This window comes from Macrobrachium rosenbergii, chromosome 57 (assembly GCF_040412425.1).
Source record: "Macrobrachium rosenbergii isolate ZJJX-2024 chromosome 57, ASM4041242v1, whole genome shotgun sequence".
In the NCBI taxonomy this organism is placed as follows: domain Eukaryota; kingdom Metazoa; phylum Arthropoda; class Malacostraca; order Decapoda; family Palaemonidae; genus Macrobrachium; species Macrobrachium rosenbergii.
Window position 1 is genome coordinate 21,016,584 of NC_089797.1, and position 19,318 is coordinate 21,035,901.

Genomic DNA, 19,318 nt, shown 5'->3' on the forward strand with positions numbered 1-19,318 from the left:
GTGTGTGTGTGTGTGTGTGTGTGTTTGTGTAGAGCCAGTGAAAACGAGAAAATTCAAAACTTACATGAAGGCAGAACTTTCATATTATTAGCATAATTACTAGCAATGACATACAGTGTCAAATCAAATTCAGAACAAACGCATTTTCTTTGAAGTCATCTACGTAATAACCTCACGTAGACCGGCTTTCCGAAAAGAAAATAACACTGGGTAAGTGGAAATGAGGTCGGTGCCTTTGCTCAAATGCCGCACTTTCGTACAAGTAATGACCCTAAGTTTCACGGATGTTTCTCTGGGTGAAGTCATTAACTAGGTTTACTGCGTCGGCCTTTGCCCAGTTAATTCTGTGGTCGGCATTAAGCCAATAGATTGCCCAAGGCATTTTTTGTAAGACTGTCTGTGACTGCAGTTTCATACTGGCTGATCCGTGTGAATATGTCTTTGGATGTTTGGCTCAAGTAAAATTAATTACTTTCTATATTACTTTCCATATTAGCTATTTCTAGGAACATTTTTAACCGACGTACTTTTCAGTGGGTAGTATATTTACGCACTGTCCACACGGTTAGTTTGTTTAAAGCGAAACTAGAGCAGCACATAAAAAGCCCTCATAAAATGTAGGCAGTGTAGGTAATTTGCGGAATCTATATGCTCAAACTTACTATGACATTCTCCGTGGTAATATTCATACATCTGTCGCAAAGACCGACTAGTTTTTATACGTGACGAGGAAAAGTAATTTCATCAAATAATTTTGTAATTTTTAATTAACTGGGGCTGTTATGCTAATGATAGGACTTAGTGGATTACCTAGTTTGTGATTTTGAATAAGTCATGTTATTGAGGTACTAAAAGCCCAGTGAATGTTATTAAATCTATCAAAGATTTGTTATGTTCCGTTATTGATTTTACATTCTTTTTGAAGCAAGTAAAGTGTTTGTGCCTCTATGTATTCTTATTTTGTATATAAGTTTCTGCTTTCAGTTGGTTACGTGATAAGAGTTATTTGTCATGGTGAAATTGTGTTTATATTTTTGCTCATTTTGTATACACCCCGTTGGAGGTTAGTACTGTCAGTGCACCTCATGTGATGCAATGTAGGCATTACTTAAGGTTCTTTGCAGCGTGCCTTCGGCCCCTAGCTGCAACCCCTTACGTTCCTTTTACTGTACCTCCTTTCATATTATCTTTCTTCCATCTTACTTTCCACCCTCTCCTAACAATTGACTCATGGTGCAACTGCGAGGTTTCCTCCTGTTACACCTTTCAAACCTTTTACTGTCAATTTCCGTTTCAGCGCTGAATGCCCACTTACAGTGAGTTCCTGTGCTTGGCCTTTGGCCTAAATTCTATATTGAATTCAGTTCACTTCATTATGCATACAACTTTGATCTGTTTTACTTTATTATCTCAATCCCAACACCTATTTCATGAAAAGATAACACAAGTGTGATTTCTTTTTTTTTTTTTTTTAGGTGGTGAAGAGTACATCATTGGAGACTTGAACACACTACCGGCCTCTAGTCCTGGTCTTCATTTTTTTTTTTACAATTTAGTCACCGTTGCCCCTTCCGTACATGTGAGTATTCACTGTATTGCTTTGTATTATTAAATTGCTGTGAGATGCAATTGCCTTATTACTGTCTCTTTAGTATTATGATGATTGATGATGATGATGATGATGATGATGATGATTATTATTATTATTATTATTATTACTGGCATACAAACAACAATCGCGTTTTGCCATATGCAGGAGAAATATCCCTTATTATGCAGCCTTTTTTAAAGTACTGTATATTATTGTAAAAACATGAATTGTTTAGTTTTCAAGGGCACCTGGCGTCTTCAGAAGAAGACACTTAAGCAAAGATTATAGTCTCAAAAAAAAAAGCTAGATGTTTATGATATAACCATATCGGTTTTCCTCTGAGTCGGAGGATGATGCAGGTCCCCCCGTTCCCCCTTCCTCTTCTATAAGGTCCCTTCCAGTAATATATAATTGATATTGATCCTGTCTAAGCTACTGTGGGATCTGTATTCAAAGAGTTTATCAATGTCCCTCCCCTCTTCATATTTTTCTTGGAGCACTTTTGAACATTGATCAAGTTACTGAATTTCATTTTGCGTGTTTCATCTCCGTAATGAATTGTGTAAGCATAATTTTTGTCATTAATTGTTATAGCTCTTCTGCGCTCCATTCCCCTCTAGGTCCTGTTCTTCCCCTGGAACACTCCCCTCCCCCTTCATTTTATTTTGACATCCGTATTGTCAAAAGGTAACTATAATGTGGTTTTCTTTTCTGTATTTCATACAAATTTTCTCTGTGTGCAGAATATTTTTCAGTCTTCTTCCATTGCATCATTTATAAACAGTGCATTAATAAACTAACTCTGAAAAACAATTTCTTACATCACTCATGAAAAAATTCTACATATGCTAAAACCTTGTAAAAATGTACCAGGTACTACTCCTTTTTTTAAGTTCATTATTATGAGAGAAAAATAATACTGTAATTATATAAATTTGCATTCGTCCCCTCAGGGTAAAGAGTTTGGTCCACAGTTCTTTCTAATGTTAATGTTGCGAAAGGTTCCTGAGCACCGAATACATCTACAAATTTCCATACCAGTCTCCTTTCGGAAATGTATCTAACAGTTCAAAAACATCATCCATTTGTATTTTCCTCCTCACCCTTAATTTTTCAACCAAAATTATGAAATGCCCTCCGTTATTTCCTAAATCTCTTCCCTCCCTTCATTCCCTCTGCCCCCCTTTCTCCTCCCCCTTCCGGAGCATGGATCATTTGTTAATTTAGCTTGTCCTCAGTTATCCCTTGTAGAACAACATATCTTACCGGCAATTCTTTGTCACCTGATCTCTTCAATTTGAATTAGTTCACTTTTTTATCTTCTCAATTCTTCTTTGTTACCTATCCCTCTTTTAGTACACCGAAATATGCTTTTCTTTTGTCTCTTTCAGTTATATTTCAAAATATCTTTTTTATTTATTTATTTACACTAGACCTAATGTTTTCTCCTCTTCTCCCCCATCTTACCTATGTGTAAAATTTCCCCATCAAATTCCATGTGTATTCCAAATCTTATTCCATCTAATGTCTTAACTTTCAGCACAAGATCAAGAATGTTTCGGAAATGATGTACTCCCCCCAGTCAATTCACTCCCAACAAATTTCCCTTCCATTCTTGCATCCTACTCAGATAACTCCCTACCTACCTTCCTCCCCTCCACCTCTTTTTCTCTTGAAAGACATTTTTCATTTACATCATCTAACACTACCACCCTTAACATGTTCTCCAAACCCAGTCAGGTGCTGATCTGATTCAGCCCTCCTAGAAAATTCATTTTCAGTCTCAAGTGTTGACCATTTTTCATACAGTATCTATTTCCCCTCCCCTCCAGTCTTCTAATTCGTAGGGTTTTTTTTATTTTTTTTTAATAAATCATTAATCAAAATGTTTCCTCTTCCACCCCTTCAAACGCCCCCTCCCCTTCCCGTTTTAACCTCATCCAGGGTTGGGTTGCACGACAATATGTTTTAAACGTATTATGCCAGTTCACTATAAAAAAAATATTCGCCTGGGTGCCCAGAGTTGTGGCATTTGAAAAATATACTTTAACGGAAATTTCACAATTTTTATTCATTGGCACTCCTAATCATATTAATTCTACTGATCAGTAATATATATTATAGCCTAAGTGAGCTCTCCTAATAGAAAGCGAGCGATATAATTCCATTCATAATAAAAAAGATGTATTGAGAATTATAATGAGTCCCATCTTTCATTAATAAACATTTCCATAAACTGCAGTGAATTGATCAGTAGACTGCCTAGTGTTCCATTAGTGAATGAAAATTCCATGGACATATACAGTATCACACAAACTACATTAATTGTTTTTTCAAGGCTAATTATACGCAGAAAATGCGCACAAAATATTGAAGTATATAAATATTTTATCACTGCCCGATGTCCTCTGTCATATACCCATCAAATGACTATATATAAAGCACCGAGCGATTACAAAGTAATTACGCAAGCGATTGGATCCTCAAAAAATGCAAAATTTTGAAGATTTCCCATACATACCGATTCCGTTTTATCTTGTGGAAGATTAAAAGACACGGAAAATCTTCATCGAACGGCTGCCAGTATGACTGGGATTGAATTTCCATCGAAAACAGTTGAAACGTGAGTGAAAATTGCCATTAAAAATCCAAAAATTACCCACTGAAAAAAGGAAGAGGATTATTTATAAATAATGTGCTGAAGATAATAGAAAATAAAAAGGTGTAAGAAAGCACACAATTCGTTACTATCAGATTTTTGAGAATGAATTAAATAATCTCACCAAAGACAAATTAATTATCAGTGTTACCCAGAATAAAGTAGTCTTTCGAGCTATTAAAATGCGCCTCTTTTCACAAAGTAAACATCTAAATTTCACACACAAGTCGTTGTTAGTCTCTCTCTCTCTCTCTCTCTCTCTCTCTCTCTCTCTCTCTCTCTCTCTCTCTCTCTCTCTCTCTCTCTCTATATATATATATATATATATATATATATATATATATATATATATATATATATATATATATATATATATATATATATATATATATATATATATATATATATATATATATATATATATATATATATATATGTGTATGTGTGTGTCTGTGTTTGTTTGTGTGTATGAGTGTGTGGGTTGGTCGAACGTTCCTGAGTAGGTAAAGCCATTCCCATTTAGTCAGCCGTGCAAATGTTCATTTGCATTCGACCATGAAACCAAACGCATTCATAAAAGATTCCTTTGAAACGTCCAGATTTCCCATCAGTCTTCCTCTTAACACGTCGCATGACTTATAAAAAGAAGAGTTAAACATTTTACGCTGGAGGTTCTTTCGATTTTACATTCCATCCCAGTGTTGCAGAAAATCTCCCCCGTTGCAATCAAGAGAAAACCAATATAGGTTATATCATTGCCAGGTACCTGTGACTTTCAATCTCGAGTATCCTTCGAATCAGATTACTGTACACAAGCAACATTCCATATCTTTTCCTGGGAAATTTTATAGCTCTTTTGATATTTCCCTCTGATTTGTGTTTAAACACCCAAGCCTGTTTGTTATCCATTTTAACTTTCTTGCGCTCTCCTTACCTCACCTTTTACAAACTTGCAGATCAAATAAGTTTCTTAAAATTGCTTTTCACCCTTATTTTGATTAAACAAATTTCATTTGTCTGTTAAATTGGTTAACATCAGGTTACATTCAGACACTTAGTTCTCCATATAAACTTTGAGCTAATACATATACGGAAGTTTAAATCATCTTGGAGATTGTGTTTAAACTATATTTTGTTTATGACAAAGAAATTTCTGATCAGACACGCAAGAAGAAAAGGAAATTTGGATACACTCCTTTGCTAAAATAAATTCGAAGTGTTGGTTGTGTAATCTGATTGAATATGTTGAGATTGAAAGTCACAGGCCATCTGGCAATGAGATAACCCATATTGCCCTTTCTCGTCATCGCAACGGGGGAGATTTTCTGCAACAGGAGGGAAGCAGGGATGGAATGTTAAAATCTTGAAAGAACCTCCAGCCAAAAAATGTTTAGTTCATTCTTTTTATACGTCATGCGACGTGTCAAGAGGAAGACTAATTGCATGTTGTTATTTAGTGGAATATCACGTAGTTTTGCGTTGGCGCCTGTTACTGTGTTTACCTGTGCATCTGTGCATTTGTGTACATGAGTGAGAAAGAGTGAAAGAGCGAAAAAAATTCTAGTTAGCAAGATTGACAGCAATAACCCGTCGAACAGAAAGACTATATAGAAGAAAAGGCCATTCAGTATGAAAAATGTTGTTTAAAGAAAAGGACTATGATTATATAATAACAATCACGATTCCCTATTAAATTCATACGTAAAACGATATTTTCGTTTATTATGCAATCTTATACAATTATTTCTTCCATCGAATCATAATATTCCGTGTAATGAAAATGAAACTAATTTAAACAAGTAGCAAAATGAGTAAAAAAAAAAAAAAGTTAAAGTAGATGATGTGTGGTATCGTGGTTAATATTAGACCACCTGATCGGAAGTCCACATAAATCAGAAGAAAATAGTCAGCTGAAAGCGATAAAGGTTTTGAATTTTGATGCTTTTCAGCAGTGTAGTATTTTCTTCACTATGGGATTTTCACAAACCGGATTATCTTCTGTTCATATGTAGCTAACCTAATAAAAACTCCCCTATCGTATTAAAGCCTAATGAAAGACACTGTTGCTGATGTCTTACTGAGACTCTCTCTTCTCTCTCTCTCTCTCTCTCTCTCTCTCTCTCTCCCTTTCTCCCCCACCCCAGTAACATTTAAGTTATCCTACTTAATTATGCTAATCGTATAGAGCCTCACCCTAAGACTTTTGTCAGACTTAATTAGTTAATCATAAAAAATTCAATAATAGCATTGAATTCCATTCATAATGAGTTCTAAGCTATAAGCATTTATTTGGAAGTTTCTCTGCCCCAGTAATTACCACATTAGTTTCCAGATAATTTATGTCAAGGTAGAAAGCTGAAATCCTTTAATTAGACAGATTTCAGAAGTCGAATTGAGTTCTACTATTTTTTAAGAATAGAGAAACGAAAGACAAGGCTAAGAAATTGGAGGAAAAACAGAACTTATTGGAAGAAATAAAAACAAAGATAAGTAATACTTAAGGTGCATAGACGGAGTATTTGACTGGGAAGAGGAAGGAAACGAAAATTATAAATGTTTTGTGGAAAAAAAAAACTAATATAAAGAAAGACAGACTAGCATGTTAATGATATAAAAAGTAAAATGACAAAAGTAGAGGAAATGACTACATATGTAATATGGGGATATAAAAGTGAAAATGGTCGCAAAGAAACGAAAAGTTGTGTTAGAGCGAATAAAAAGGAAGAAATGACAAATAGTAAATAAAAAAGAGGTCAAAAAATGCAAAACCATAAACTCTTTCATTATTGCCATAGTTGTCAACATCAAGCTACATACTATCATTAACATAAATTATGTGCGTTCCAAAGTTGTTAATTCACAGGATATAATTAGTAAAAAAAATACAAAGAAATATCCTAATGGCAGACTGCTAGAAAAGTCCTGAGTGTCTTACAATATAATTAAATAAATTACTGGCTAGCGTGAGACCTGAACTCGAAATAATCGTCTTAAACTCAGAAAAAAACAAGATTTCTTAAAGAATTTAGGGAAGGAAATCTATTTGTAAAAAAAAAAAAATAAAATAAAAATTGGAGGTGCGTTCGAATTGTACACGAAAAACACCTGGTTTGGAAGACCGTATTTCGCGAATGACAATATTGTTCGTGATTTACGTTCAGTCTATCATATCGGGCTTATAAATGTATTATATTATGTCATATAACAAAGGCTTTGTAGTATTATAATTTTTTTTTTTCACAGAACATTTATAGATTTTAGTTTTGCTTCCCTTAGTCAATAGATCCGTTATGTTAGTGTGTATATAATTATTTCATATAACAAAAGGTTTTTTTTTTTTTTTTTAACTAAGATGCATAGTTAGTCCGTACGTTTTTTTTTTTACGTGGTAATGTGTTATTTTCTTTTTTTTATTCGTTCACCAAGTCCCGCACGTTCATATTAACTACTCAAGAAGTCTCCTGAGGGTGTTTGCAGGACTGAGAAAACGAAAAATGTGGTTAAAATGGTAGATGAGAGCTTTGGTGTGATGTACTAAGCCTTTTAATAAGAATAATAAAAAAAGTCGGCTTTGTTTTTCAGAGATAATTGCTCGTTTTCCGCCGATACCAAAATCATTGGGAATGAGGATGTATTTTATACAAATTATACTATTTCAGCTTTCTCCTTAAAGACGCAGAGGAATCATTTCGCGCCTAACGTTTGTAACTTGCAAACCCAAATTTTTCTCACCCACTTTGCACGCTGTGCATTATTTTCAAAGCGACTCATAAAAGCTTTAGTAGTTTTTTTTTAGGCACTTTTATTAATATTTATTAAGCCTAACCCATGGGGAACGTATTCTCAGGTGGGTTCACGTAAAAAGAAATATCCTCATTTTCCTGCTTTGTATTCTCTAGGCATAAAAGGCTGTCGCCTGAATCAAAAAGGAAAATATTAGAAATACGGATCCCCGTTTATTGGACACAAGGTTTTGTCTTCGACATGAAAGTTTGTTCTTCATCAGGGAATCTTGGCACTAATCTTACTGGTGAAGCCGTTAACTTATATAAAAGCAGATGCAGGAACCACAAGCTCGGAAAAATGCGCTGTGTTCAGGAGACAACAATAAATTTAGGAGGCCTCTTTGTCATTTCTGCCCGACACCAAAATTCCAGCAAACTGGTTTGGGGAAAGAGAGTAGACGTCCCAGTCCCTGAATATCTTTATTTTTTCGGGCCTATTTTCGGCTCAGGGATAATTATTTTATCTGCATTACATAATTAATGTTACTCCAGTTGTTCGTATAATAATAATAATAATAATAATAATAATAATAATAATAATAATAATAATAATAATAATAATAATAATAATAATAATAATAATAGCAAAACGAAAATGTTCTGATAATTCAGTATTCAAGTCTTAAAATTGAATTGTTATTTTTGTTTTTGCACATTTCAACCGTGTAAAGCACTTTATGGTATTTTTGCAGATATTTTGTTTTCATAACACGTTTTGACAAATGATATGGTAGATAGTTGGGATTCTACCACCCCCTTTTATACCAGCGCTGAACATGCGTGAAAAAGAAATCCCCCAATTATTGCTTGGCACATTAGACTGAATAATAAAAAGATGTTTAACTCACGGAACGTGGGAAACATGAATCTTGGACCTGTCATGGGAGATTAAGAAGAAATCATTTTTGCATTCTCTTAAAAGAGCAAAGTTTTAGCACGAACGAAAATTAAACATATCAGTATAATTACTGTAGCAAATTTAATCTGCAAGAGTAACGGTGAGCTCTTGTTGCTTTTCCAGTCTTTATCGGCAACATTTCTGGTCAACTTTGAATTCTTTGTATGCCACGTGTCTTTCGCAAAGAGTTATTCTAAACAGTTCTATCATCTGCTCTATCATACGTATTTAACAATGAGCGTCTCTATAAAGGAAGTCCATACAACATTCCTTCCATCCCGTGCCACCTTGGCCTTCATAGATACTCTCTGTCTCTTCCCAGTGGAATACATATATCCCTCACCTTGCAGCTTAATGTCTTTTCCTCCTATTACACTCCCAAGTACCTACGAGAATGAAGTGCTTGCATTCCTACTCCGCTTGTATTAACGTTAATTGTTACATCTTAATGGTTTCCATTCAACCTCGCAACGTTACCTTGCTCATATTTAATGTTGACCTACTGCAAGAATTTTGCAGTTTTGCTTCACTATTTCTATCAGTACTACAACATCTCTACATATCACTCTTTCTACATTCATTGTGCTTTCATTTCCTTTTCCCAGATTTAGTACCGGCGCCTATTCTTGTGAATAAACGCGTAAATAATTAGATAAAAGTGAATGTAGGATTATAGATAGCAGAGGACAATATAGATAGGGTATGGGGTAACAAGAATAAGTAACTGAAAATAGGTTAGGGAGGAAAAAGGGCAAAGAAGAGTGATAACAGGGCACAAAATGTCAGCTAAGTAAGAGAATAATGAGTTAATGTATGGATCGATAGCTCGGCGATATCTAACCAAACATTTATGGAGTGGAGGCTCTCCTTGACTACCAGAAAGCTGTTTAGGCTCAGGAGTTTTCCTTAGGAAAAATGCTGAAACGAATGAGCCGAGGCATATTTTATCATAAAGTCAGTCATCTGAATTCATGCGGGATATCTAAATAAGAATGCCCAGTTTTCTGGCCACATCATATAAAAAAGATTTCAATTGACGTGAAAAACAACTAAATACATCGTGATTTGTGGTTTTTTCTTCATTGAGGAGGGTTCTCGGTGTGTTCTGATGTCATTCCTACAATTTGTAACCTTATTTTATTCCACCATCCCTGTAAAAAAAAAAAAATAATTATAAGGTTTTCATTTTATCAAAAGCGAATGAAACACGAAAGCAGGGAAACATAGTTTTGGCACCTAAGCTGAAAACGAAACAAATTTAGGTATGCAGTTACCCTTGAGTTAATTACGGAAGGAAAAGCCATTTTTGGGGGGATGTAAAAATCCTAGTGTGCACTTGAATAAAGAAGTAATGAAAGGAAACCTTAAAAAAATCATGAGAGTAAATTAATGAAATATTCATACAGCATATGAAATACATCTCTAGAAAGGAAGAATTTGTACATGTAAGTTGCTAACGATGATGGATTACCTTTGATGTGTGTATGTGTACCTTCTTGTGCTTTGCTTTGTAAAACTGAGGGTGCTTTAATGAGTGTGCGTTATTGATTACTGAGAATGCAAGGAAAAAGCAAGAGAAGATCACAAGATAATTATAAAAAGCATAAAGATAACGTAAATTCGAAGAAGAAAGTTTCACTTTTTTTTTTTTTTTACTTTTGCAAAGGAAAACCTTAAGTATTCTGCACTGTCTACCAATAATCACAGTAGTTACATGATAGTTTATTTTGGTTTAACTAATAGTAAAGTATCGCATGTTTCCTTTTGTGTTTACTTATTCTATTGCTGAAACAAAGGGAAGAGAGAGAGAGATGAGGTATGATATGTATCCCAAGATATTTCCTTATATACAAAGAGCACCTTCCACGTGAAATATAGATATCTCATGGGGTGCTAGAAATGGGAAGAAATATCTTACTCCGAGGGCTTATGCAAAGAATATACAGGCTAAAATCGCTCTGTGAGCTATTCTACCACATACATTTTTTATGCTCAACCTGATGAGAATAATTTACAACACCACAAAAATTAGCGGCAAGCATTTAATGTTGTGTATTGAAGTCCCAAGAATTATTAAAAAATCTTTAATATAACAATTTTTGAAAAAATAATTCTAGTACTTACTGGATAATGGAGCACCTTGATAGCAAATGTTATCGAAATGCGATTTCTGCAATTCAGTAAAAGAGAGCTAATGTAAGTTTTGTCAAAAAATTTATGGTTATTCGTCATCGGTTGAAAGGTGTACAAGGAAAGCGAGTCTTTAAAACTGAAATTTATTAATAACATGAAATTAACCATTTTATGTTATACTAAAACAGTATATGACTTAAACAAACCGCCCTTAATCTTCCTTATTAGCTTTAAAAGAATATCCATTAGATTCACAGCGAAAGCCATAACTGTGGTATGATCATTCTGTTTGAAGATATCGAGCAAAAACTCTCTCTTTTTCTCTATTTATATATATATATATATATATATATATATATATATATATATATATATATATATATATATATATATATATATATATATATATATATATATATATATATATATATATATATATATATATATATATATATATATATATTTTCTATGGTTAACTGAATTTAACCAATACGATTTCTTTATGTTATATTTTCACAAAGTAATTAAGGCAAGCTGATGTTACCCATTACTGCATCCCATGTCCTCATCCAGCTGGTGAAAAATATATCCCATATTTATCATATGGTTCCAGACCTTACACTTCATAGCTCATCTTGCCTGGAATACACCATCGCAGAGAATTGTGATTTCCTTTTCCCGCACATGGAAGACACCATAAATCGTGTTGGAAAATATATGCTGCGTTGTTCGAGGCTCTGGTAAAACTGAAGCTGTGAACAATCTAACCAGTGGTTTGTAGACAGATGAATCACAGATTAATCTCAATGGTCCTGGGTCTCAACCTACCAAAAATAAATGCTAGTTAAGACTAAGGTCTCAGTGCATATCACAGCGTCATCATGATCGAATGAGCGGTTTTCTAGAATTAATGATCAATCATTCATGTCCGTAACACGTCTCGCAATGTGCTGTATATCGTGTTTCTACATGATAATGCTTCTGCAACGCTACCTGGATTACGAAGCCCGCTGTGAAAGTTCGTAAAATGGAGAAATCTTCTTACTTTTCCAGATCTGAACTCAAATAAATCCAAAAGGTTCCTCGAGTCAAGGGATGTCTCTGCGTAACTTGCTTCGGGAAAGTAAAATATTTATACTCGAAAAGCACTCAAAACTTTGAGAAAGCTGCGACAAGAGTCAACAGTTTTGTAGTTGAATACTGAAAAAATAAAACCGAACGTAATTTCTTTTAGGTAACGCATAGCTCCTTATACTTTAGGCTTAGAACTTTCTGAGATAATCCAATACAACACACACACACACACACACACACACACACACACATATATATATATATATATATATATATATATATATATATATATATATATATATATATATATATATATATATATATATAGAGAGAGAGAGAGAGAGAGAGAGAGAGAGGGGGGGGAGGGGGGAGCGGGGTAATGCCTAGGTGAGATATTCAATCAGAAAATTAAGTACTGGACGCTTTATAGCTATTTTTATATATCTTTATATCAACACACTGATTTTTTAAAATTTTGCCAGTTATGAAAATTCACTTACAATTTATATTTTTTTTATCAGTGTCCCATGTAATTAATCGCCGGTTCAAAATGTCAGAATTACATAACAATTAACCACATGCTATAATCTTATAACTCCTACCCAATTTAGTCTGAAGCGTTAATTTTTTGGTGTTATAAACAGAAGTCCTTGGCATTAGTCCATGTGCATATGGCCTTACTATGAAAATATCAGTTCTTATATAAGTCAGTAAAATATCTGTTTTTCTGCAATTTTTCATATTAGTTTAAGGAAGTTTTAGTTGAAGTGGACAAAATAAAATATTTCCTTATAAAGCAGTAATAACACCCGTCTAGGGCTTGTGCCATATGGAATACCTATTTGATATGCCACACTGCTATCAGACATTGATTTATCAAATCAATGTCTTTCAAGCTAGACTTCAATACATTCATTAGTTAAAGTTAAACACATATACTGTATGTATGTATATATATATATATATATATATATATATATATATATATATATATATATATATATATATATATATATATATATATATATATATATATATATATATATATATATATATATATATATATATATATATACTTTATATATATATATATATATATATATATATATATATATATATATATATATATATATATATATATATATATATATATATATATATATATATATATATATATATATATATATATATATATATATATATATATATATATATATATATATATATGCACCCTCATAATAGACTAACATAAAACACTGTCAACACATTACTGCACTCTCAGTAATGTAACGTCCAATAACTTTGCTGTGTAAATTGGCATTATGAAACTTTTAACCAAGACTAACTTAATCTATGGTACGTCGCCCTACCTTCGTTCATGAATACGGTTTTTAAATTTTCTCCAATTCCAAGAAGTTTTCAACACAATCATTGCTAGATCATAATTATGCATTCGTCAAGAATTCATCTAAAAAAATCTAGCCCAAAGGCTTAGACTCCATTGCCTATTGATTGCGTTGACGTTTCGGTTACTGGTTACCTTCACAATTCCGTAATTTCCAATAAAAGATACTATATTAGGAATCGGGGATTTCTTATACCAGATTTTTTCCTGTGAATTTTTTTGTGCTCTAATATTGTAAAGAGAATAAAATAACTAGCGATTTCCGATTACAAATTAAATATACGTTTCATAAAACTATGAATATTTTTTTGTTATAGGTCTAATTAAATAGAGACAAATATTTTTTTTAATCTGTGTATATCGAAAGAGACGTAGACTATTGCTGATGAAGTCCTACGCAAAAACGTTCACTTCGCGTGAGCCAAACTAGTAAGTCCATTCTCGTATATGCTGATAATTCTTATATATGTTACAGTAAATACATGAAATCAGGGATTTCACGAAATCCTTAGGGAATATATGAAATTACCAATTCACTTAGGAGCATTTGATCCCCGAGGACTAGTACTAAACACGGTGACACAGTAATTCATCTACATTGTTTTGCCGTATTTAATACTAGTCCATGGGGATCAAATGTTTCTAAGCGAATTGGTCATTTCACATATTCCCTAGGGATTTGGCGAAATCCCTGGATTTCATATATATTTATATACCCGCAAACATAGAGATATATTTATGCATAGTGGCACAACAAACGAATGAAATGACAGGCTTATTGCTATATGGTTTCATGTATTCGATAATATTTTGTGCCAGAGCGAAACCACAAACGATCTTACAGCCATGCCTATGGACAACAGAAAGATTAATCATTATGGCAGGGGTTAAATGTGCCATAAAAAATTGCATTATTAAAAGAGAGCTGTACTTATGTCATTGTTATTTTTTAATTGAAAATGGACGTTTATCATTTTCATTTAGGCCAGGGTAAGTACTGTACACTTCATAAAAACAAATAGTTCCATAAATTTCTTTTGAAAATAAATAAATCCAATATATATATTCCTATTATGACTTTCATATTTTTATCAGAACTTTGTACTGTAAGATTAAAACGAAAATTATAGTGCCACAATTCGTATATATCTTTAAGTCGTTTGTTTTCTTTTAAATTTTCAAATCAACAAATACAGATTTTATCACATGAGTAACACAAGTATTGATATGTTTCACAACCTTTAGGAAGGTTTTTAGTCTAATTTATTATTATACTGATAATATTTATAAAATTTCTATTAAGCTACATAGTAGAAAAGATTTCAATAAGATGAGAAGTATCTATAAGGTACTTCTTTATGGTTAAGGGAATCCTAGTTGTTATTGTCTTAATAACAGTATGTTGTTGTTATCTGTATATCTAGGGCTACATACGTGTAATCTTCTTAGAATTACAGCTGTGAATATTAATTCATTGCTTTAATGTTATGGTAACAATATCCACAGATTCAGGAATATTGGTACGTTCTGAGTAAATAATAAGTTTAAATCTACCGTGGTCTCTGTACATATGACAATCCGAAGAGGTTAAACAATGCTGTGTCCATCTCCATACTGAATTTTACTTATCCAGATTATGATTATATTATCATAAATCGAAACTATATTACATTTTGTGGAATAATATTGCTTAATAATCTTGTCTTAAAGATTTCACAAAATGATTACACTATACTAGTAACAGGGAATTTCCCATAATCATGAATGAGCTGCGAGAGTAACAGGTGTCTGCTACCAGGTTATCAGATAAAAATTGTATAAAGTCCTCAATGGGTTCATAATGAATATAAATTAAAAGTCGTAAGTATGATATCATTATTGATCTGTGCTTGATTTGACTTATTTATATAGTCTACCGAACATTTCTCCTTATAACAGAATTTGAAACGGTATCCCCCTTTGGGTTTAGGACATGAACAAAGTAGTTTTATATATATATATATATATATATATATATATATATATATATATATATATATATATATATATATATATATATATATATATATATATATATATATATATATATATATATATATATATGAAAATGTTGTTTAATATCCAATTCAATCTACATCGGAAATAATACGAAGGGGAAATACTGTACAGTTGATAGGTGGTTCGTCACCAGGCGGATTCGATCTCCGGCTTCAGTGGCGCGTGTCCTTCCATTTGGCTCTCTTGACAGCCGAATGGTAGAAAATTCGTCACTGAGGCCGAAGGTTGTTTCTGTCGGTGGAATATATAATATATATATATATATATATATATATATATATATATATATATATATATATATATATATATATATATATATATATATATATATATATATATGTGTGTGTGTGTGTGTGTGTGTGTGTATGTATGTATATATATATATATATATATATATATATATATATATATATATATATATATATATATATATATATATATATATATATATATATATATATATATATTGCATGGGATTTATTCTTGGAGTTTCACCTAAGTAGTATCCTAACAAGTTGCTTGATGTGTGTTATCTTGCACTCACCTTATCGAGCTCAGATGTGAGCTATCTTAAATGAAAAAAAGAGTTTAGTTTGTTCAGTGTTGAAATAAATTGTGTTTTGCCTTTAATACATTTATTAGAATCTTAAAATTCTATAAATTTTCCACCTTTTATTGGGTAGTAGTAACCAAGTCTTTATCTTAAAAGCGACTCGTAAAATCTATAAGTCGTAAACTTGGACATAGAATTCTTACTTAGTCTTTGGGTACTCAGAAATTTTTCATATAAGTACACAGATCACTTTGGGCCTTTACTGTCACCCTCCACACATCTCAACACCCTCTACCCTTGGTGCCTTACTACCAACTGACCTCTGTATATGACGGTCCTTCTGAACGTATGAATCACGAAGCTCTCATGGTGTTCTTATATCTATTAACTTCTGGCCTCTATTAACTGATTCACTAAAAGCGCTCATCACACTTTTTTTTTTTTTTTTTTTTTACGTACGAGATACAAAACATGTTTCTTATAGGTGGCGGTCGGTCGGCTTCAACGTCTGGGATCACTCAATTCGTTATCGACCCTTTTCTGTTTTTCTCTCTGTCTCTGTTTTTATCGGTGTTTTCTGTTATGCCCTTTTGTGGTTATTAAGATATTTAGTTTATATATATATATATATATATATATATATATATATATATATATATATATATATATATATATATATATATATATATATATATATATATATATATATATATATATATATATATATATATATATATATATATATATATAAAATATTCATGTGCAAAAATAGCATATTACTAACGCATGATTTTGAAATGAATGACCATTCCAAAGGCGAGTCCATACGGACTTTGGAAGGACAGAAAACAAGTTGATAGTCTTAAAGAAGAGATTTTAGAAGGGCTCTCTTATTGTGTTCAGCCACTTAATTTACTGAAGGGAGCAAAACAGTAAAAATAAGAATAAATGGCCCCATTAAAAGACGAATAGCACCTAGTCAATTTTCCAAGAAAACTTGGTCCACTCTTGTAAGGTTTTAAGTGGTAATCCTTGAATCTCATCTTTGCATCGGTTAATAAAACTTACTTACAATTGCAGAATGAGATTGAGATTTAAGGGGTAAAAACTCGTAGTTTTCGTAGTGGAATGTATTTTATCTCCTCAACATGATAAATATGAATAGTCAAATGAAGAATTGAGTGAAATGTTTGTTTTCTATGAATAATTGCGTTCAATATTATGTGAAATGCTTTTATGTTTCGATCTTTATACGTAACTTGTAAACAACAATGTACATGCATTTTCATTCCTTATAAACTTGTCATATTTTTCAAAACGGTAACTGTCGCTCTCTCTCTCCCCGAGTCTCTAGGGAACTTCAAAAGTTTAAAGCTCAGGTAGTCACCTACACATATTTTCTAGTCTGATTTAGGGAAAGCGCTTCAACGTTTCATTGTCTTGCCCTTTTCAACATACCCGAGAGTTTCAGAGTTTCATTTAGAGGATAAATAATTAAACACTAGATGCTGAACTGAAGTTTATGTATGTAGAGTATATAATATAATATATACATATTATACATATATATATATATATATATATATATATATATATATATATATATATATATATATATATATATATATATATATATATATATATATATATATATATATATATATATATATATATATATATATATATATATATATATATATATATATATATATATATATATATATATATATATATATATATATATATATATATATATATATATATATATATATATATATATATATATATATATATATATATATATATATATATATATATATATATATATATATATATATATATATATATATATATATATATATATATATATATATATATATATGTATATGTATGTATATATATGTATATGTATATATATATATATATATATATATATATATATATATATATATATATATATATATATATATATATATATATATATATATATATATATATATATATATATATATATATATATATATATATATATATATATATATATATATATATATATACATAAATATATACATATATTAATGTCTTTTCCTGTAATACTACAGTGTAATATGAATATAAGAAAGCCCATAAAACACTATTTAAACGTTGAAACCATATATTTCGGGCACTTGCTTCTGTGCCCCTGTTCACTGGTAGAATATGGATAGGTGGAAAGTTACAATGGTATATATACAAAAACATAAAGGTGTGGCCTTAGGCCTCCGATGGTATGGAGGTGGCGTTTCTTAAGAAGGAGGAGAATGACCAAATTCCCTAGTGGTTTTTGGCCTCATCTGGCGGTCGCGTTTCTTGGGTCATCTTCTTCAGGAGGGGTTTGAGGATTAAGGTGTCGATGTCGTCCGATTTCCATTGTCCTCCTGGCATAGATAAAACTTTAAAACTTATCAACCTCTGTGTAACTAACAACGTGTTTTCTTTCAATGGTAATTTTTACAAACAAAAATTTGGCTGTAGCATGGGAAGTCCCCTATCACCCCTTCTAGCAAACTTGTACATGGAATATTTCGAAACAGAACTTTTGTCGTCTATCAAACCCCATAATATGATCTGGCTTAGATACGTAGATGATATCTTTACTTTCTGGGACAATAGCTGGGGACTTTAATGAATTTTTTAATAGGCTAAATTCGCTAGTTCCGACCATAAAATTTAAAATGGAATGGGAAAGGACGAAAAACTGCCGTTCCTAGATGTACTGATCATAAGAAAACAGAACAGGTATGCATTTACAGTATATAGAAAACCCACCTTCGCTGTTTCCTACGTTCATTTCTTAAGCTACCACGACGTCTCAGTAAAAATCATGGTAGGGTGCAACTTATTCCTCAGAGGACTTAGGATATGTTCAAATGAGTACCTGGATAAAGAATTTAACACGATCCGCCAACACCTAACGCAACTGCTATATCCACCACACATTATCGAGAGGGCTATTAACAAAGCGAATAAAATATACTATAGAGGTCCCACTCACAACAGACAAATAGATTTCAACAACAAAATAAAGCTTCCGTACGATGAAAACATCCAAAAGGCCACCGAACAACTCAGGTTTAGCAATCCTTTAATTTTCCATTATCCCAAATCCATCGGGAGTTCGCT

General features: G+C 31.9%; 1 long non-coding RNA gene across 1 annotated transcript in view; it reads left to right on the forward strand.

Annotated features, from left to right (window-relative positions):
* The window catches only part of LOC136836894 (uncharacterized), a 73,583-nt gene that overhangs the window by 7,765 nt on the left and 46,500 nt on the right, over window positions 1-19,318 (forward strand). The window contains exon 4 of the long non-coding RNA XR_010852490.1: window positions 1,476-1,579. This is a non-coding gene — a long non-coding RNA (uncharacterized lncRNA). The remainder of the gene's footprint in view (window positions 1-1,475; window positions 1,580-19,318) is intronic.